Raw genomic sequence first — 6,000 nt, forward strand, 5'->3', positions numbered from 1 at the left:
TGTAATTACACTTAGCCATCACTTTTGACATCTTTGCCAAGAGTATCTGTCTAATGCTATACACTAATTCCTGAAACTACAAAGGGATCTGAGGGTCTTTGTATTTTTCTTCTTCTTGGTGTGTGGAAGCTACTTTTGGAGGCCTTCCATTGATGAAGGGATAGGGTTTTTCCAGTTTTAGGAACATTTGTAATGACTGAAGGTTCCCGAGGAAGTCAAATTTGGCATCTGTTTGAGATTCATTCTCATCAACTTCAGGTATAGTTGTAAGTCTCAAACCTAATAGTGTCATAAAAATTATTTTAGATTATCTTGGATGAGATTATCTACATCTTAGATTTTTGTCTTCTTCTTCTACTTTGTCCTCTTATTCTTACTTTTCTGTCATCACCACCTTTACTACCTTTCCTTCTCCCCCATGTCATTACATACCCCAACAGTGATTTTCCATAGTCTCAGAGAGGACCTAAATTTATTCTATAGTTAGTGTCATGTGAAAGACTGGAACTCTGGAGAAGTATACTTGAAACAAGGTGTTAACTCAGTGGAATTGATGAGATGATGGTTATCTAATTTACATATATACTTAGTATTTAGTATGGTGATGTGATAGTTCTCTAGTTCACACATAATCAATATGTTGTAATGACGTAATTACAATAAGATATCTAAGGGCTAAGAAAGACTAGAAGATAGACATTCTATCTTTGACCAGCTTTGTGGTGGCTCTCCTGCTTCCTGCACTATAGGGCAGACTGGCAGACTGGTGGAGGAGACTGGGTCAGACAGACTGATTGAGACTATGGAACAGACATGATCAGACTGGGAGACTTAAGAAGACAATAAAGACTAGACTTTATTCCCGACAATTCTACTGGTGATTATTCTGCTAAGACCAAAGCTGGTCCCAAGGTCCTCCAGAAAGCTACCCTGAACATTACAGTGTCATAGCAGGTAGGATAATTAGTGTTTCTGGGGACACCCCCTCCCTGAATTATGAACATATCATACTACCTTTGCTGAATCTGCTATCATCATTCAAGGGGCAGCAAGAAGAGATACTGGCTTTTCTAAGCCAACAAAAATTAATTTTGTAGATATAGATTCAGACCTTTGGAACAGATCAGATGTGTGTCCATCAATTGCATTATCAGAAAGAATATATTTGCATCGTCAAAAGGATGAATCCAAAGTATTATTTCTAGTTTGTTCCCCAAGTTTGCTTAAAAAGTGATCTTTTGGGGGACATCATCTAGGTGGATAGAATACCTGCCCTGAAGTCAACAGGGTCTGAATTCAAATCTGGTCTCAGATACTTAACATTTCCTAGCTGTATGACCCTGGGCAAGTCACTTAACCCCAATTACCCCAGGGGGAAAAAAGTCATCTTTTTTGTCAAATTACACATCCATTTGAAGGTTATCTTTGCAAAAGTTGCAAAATAAGTTTGCAAACTATTGCAAAAAATTTAATACTTAATTTTGTTCAAATTACTCTCTAGTTACCCCAGAAGCTTTTGTTAAATAGTGAATCTTCCTCTTCCTCCCCCCCCCCCCCCCCACTACTAGGATCTTTGAGTTATCAAACATTATGCTTCTAGATTCATTTACTTCTGTATGTGGTTGTGTACTTCATTTTTTCCCCAGTGGTTAGATCTCTCAATTTTTTAACTAACATCAGATCTTTTTAATGATTCATTGTTTGAAAGCTAGTATTTACATATCCCTCTTCCTTCCCACTTTTTAATTATTACTTGACCTTTTGTTTCTTCATATGAATTATAACATTTTTAGCTTTACAAAATAATTATTTAGTAGTTTGATTGATATGATACTCAATAGGTAAATTAATTTAGATAGTATTGTCATTTTTATTATGTTGGCTTTGCCTACCTATGAATAATTAATAGTTCTCCAATTATTTTGGCCTGTCTTTATTTCTGCAAAGAATGTTTTATAGATGGAGTTATGTAGTTCTTGAGTATCTCTTAATAGATAAACTCCCAAATATTTTACACTTTCTGTATTCTGAGTGCAATTTCTCTTTGGATCTTCCTGATGGATTTTATTTGTAATATAAGGGGTTACTGATGATTTATGTGGATTTATCTCATATTACAACTTTGATGAATTTATTGCTTCAATTATTTTTTTCTTTGACTCTAAGTTTTCTAAATAAATCATATTATCTGCAAGATATGATACATTTATTTCCTCCTCACCTATGATTTCCCCCCGTCCTGGTCTTCTAAACCCCAGTGCCATCTTACTTCAGATTTGATCTTGGATTAGACACTCATGCATCACTGAAAAAGGGAGGTTTATTTTTTCAAAGCAATTATATACAACAAGGACACAGTGACATTTAGTCTCTCTGGATCTCCATCTGGAAATTGGTTTGGTCAATATGACATCAGGGAATGGTGACTCTCATAGATTTAGACAACCTGAGTCTGAGAAACTCCAATTACATGAAACTGGACCTTTTAAGCCCTCAGGCCAATAGACCGTATCAAAGAAGCTAGGGCCAATCAGGTTGTTTGGGGGGAGGTGATTGGGGAGAGAGGGAAGGAAGTCAAAGAAGTCAGGGAACTCAGGGCCAATGAATCAAGAAAATACTGGTCCTATCACATCCCAACATTTCTCTTGCCTTATTGCTATAGTCAGTCACACTATACTTAATGCTGTTTCTATGACTATATTATATAGTAAAGGTGACAATAAGTGTCCTTTACCTTTGACTTTATCAGAAAGATCACAAGTTTTAATTTTCCCAAATTTAATACTCTATGAAATCACTTCTCTGTTTCGATTTGTAGACTGCTGAATGTTAATGAGAATCATGGAAACACTTTATATTTATGTTGTCTGATTCTAAATTTGACCCTCTCTTGTTCTTTAATTATTCATTCATTTGACAAACATTTATTAAACTTAAATTTAAATTTAAATTTAACTTTAAATTTAAATTTAACTTTAAATTTATTAAAATTAAAAATTTATTAAACTATGGGCCAGGCACTGTCCTTTGTGCTAGAGATAAAAAGGCAAAAGTAATCTCAAGGAGCTTATGTTCTATAGTAATATTTTAATATATTTACTACAGAAATGATAATTTGCACCTTCTACTCTTCCCTTTAGCCTTTGACATTACCTCCTTATTCCTCCATCTCAGCAGAAGACTTGTCTGCTCCTTCACAAAAGAGGCCATTTTCATAAGTTTTCTTTTTCTCTCATTTCCATCTCTCTCCTCCCATATTCATCACACTCCATTCTTACCTAATTTACTTCAAACTCTAAGGAAGATGTAATCTTCGCAGATTTTTTTAGTTTGGGAATGGTAGTTTCACAGGGCCTAGACATTGACAATTGGGAAGATAGCTGGAGAAGTCATATATTTATGTGTCCTTTCTACTGGTTTCCTTGTATCTTAATGTTTCATCGATGACTTTTATTTTTGCATCTTATTTCTGCTATTTCTGGAAAGACTCTAACTCTACATGAAACTTAAGTGAACATCTAAATGAAATCTTCTTTGTGACAAAGAAAAATAACTAAGAAAAACTAGTCATCTTTTTCTCCAAGAAAAAGAGGGAAGTAGATTTTTACTTCCTTTTGTTTTGGACCAAGATTGGACATTCCAACCATACTTTTTTAGGAAACTTGTTTTATGAATATTATTTTTGTGTCTGTGTTTTGGGATCACTCTTCTGGTGTTTGGATAGCCCATGATAAGACCTTTTTGAGACAGCCTAGGGTGGTAACTATGGTATAGCAATTGACTCAGACTCATCCCATAAGGGATTATTGGAGAACCCTAGACATAACAATCCAAAAGTAGCAGTATATACTGAATATATATATATTTTAAAAACAGTGTTTCCTTTCTGTGAATTTGCATGTCCAAATTCCCAACTAATTCTCTTTAATCCCATTTTTATTAGTTCATAATTAACTTAATTAGAGATAATCAGTCAATCTTAGATAAACTTTGAAGGTATTTCTAAGTACTAGCTCTTTTTAAGAGATAGATTATTGGTGGATTAACAAATATCAAAGATACAAAGAGGGAAAGACAAAATAATAGATTTGATCATATTGAGAGAATGAATATTTTTCTTATTATTTGTTTATGTACTCTTTATTTCACATTCAAAGTACTTATCACTTGGAAAGAGTACAAATGCTACTGCTATAAGGACAAGTCAGTTTTGGGGGAAGAAAAGTGGGCCATCTGGCAAAAAATGGATTAAATGGCAAATTTTTCAAAATGAAAAAGACAACTTTTTATTTAACTGCTTTTCCTCTGCCATGAGTGTTATATTTATTCACTACTTGTCACTCATTACTTTTCTACCCAATCAGTCAGGTAAAGTGAAATTGAAGAGATGCATTTAAAGTTGTCTTTGTATAAGGATCTGAAAGTAGAATAAATATTACAAAAAATCATGAAAGCAGAAGAAAAAAATGAATTTCACTTGCTAAAAAGAATGATAAAGAGGCTTTGATTGTGGTCCATCAAGGAAAAAATGCTGCTAAAAATACTGGAAGATCTGATTTATTCTGGATAAGGTTTATGGAAATTATGTCAAGTATTACATTTACATATTATTGATAAGTACAAGTGAAGTGCTTTCTGATGTTTGAATTTTATTAGCAGATATGGGATTAGCAGATCCCATATCTGTGGGTAGATCCTGAGAATAATAAACAAAAATGTTTTCAGTTAGTTATGTGGTTATAACCCATTCTTGGTATTACCCATGTTGACATGAGAGAGAAAGAGCAGAACAAGTGGGAAAGAAAACTCAATTTGTCATCAGAGGGCCTGGGTTCAAATCCTAGTATTTGCCTTCAGTCTGTGGAATCTATATAACAGTAAGTTATATAACCTTGCTGTTTCTCAGCTTCTCTATTTGTCAAATGAGGGGGTTGATCAATCAACCTGAAGATCCCTCTCAATATGAAAATCTATGCTTCCATGTATCTAAGATGATTGTGTTTATTAGGCAACAGTTATAGGAAGATACCATTTGAGTTTAGTTTTGGAAGAAGCTAGAGATTTTAAGAGGAGAAACTAGATGGCTCAATAGAAAGAATATGGAGCCTGGAGTCAGGAAGTTCAAATCTGACTTCAGACTAGTGTTATAATCCTGGATAAATCTTCAACCTTTCTTTACCTAATCTGTTTAAAAAAAGGAAATAGCAAGCTACTCTCAGTATCTTTGCTAAAAGGGGGGTCACAAAGAATCTGATACGATTTGCCAACAATAACGGAGAATTTAAAAGGTACAGATGATAAAGGGTGTGTTGAGAGCATGGAAGACAGTGAGTGTAAAGGTTTAAAGATTGGAGAATAAAGATTTCATATATAGGAAACATTAAATTAACCAAATGAGATAGAATATTGGGTATGTAAAGGGGAATAAGATATAAATATCTTGAAAAAATCAACTAGAGACAGATTATGTAAATAAGTTTTGTATTAAAAGCAACAGAGAGCTCTGGGAATTTCTTGATCAGGGAAGTGATATATGCTTAAGGAATATTGATTTAGTAGTCATATGAAAGATGTCTTGGAGAAGAGATCTTTAAGACAAGAAAAATTTAGAAAGCTATAGTTATGCCTATTCTAATACATTTGGCAATTAAGAAATTAATCTTCTTTTTTGAAAAAAAAAACAATTTTAGACAAATAATGAGGTTGGAAACCATGGAAGGAGGGTTTAGAGACAGTGAGAGATGAGGAGATAGAGACACCAAATACTGATAGCCTTTCGAAGTCTTAAATCAGAAGAGGAGAAATTTGGAATAACTTTTGTGAATGAGATAATTCAGTGACCTTTATTTATTAATGAGGAGATGGATGTTCTTGCTGATGATGGAAAAAGAATGAATAGATATGGAGAGATTGCCTATTAGAGGAAAAAAAGGGATCATGATGTGTGTGTGTGTGTATAATTAATTAAAGAAGATGGTATATGACTGGGACAAGGGTAAA

Source organism: Sarcophilus harrisii, chromosome 6 (assembly GCF_902635505.1).
Source record: "Sarcophilus harrisii chromosome 6, mSarHar1.11, whole genome shotgun sequence".
NCBI classification, from domain to species: domain Eukaryota; kingdom Metazoa; phylum Chordata; class Mammalia; order Dasyuromorphia; family Dasyuridae; genus Sarcophilus; species Sarcophilus harrisii.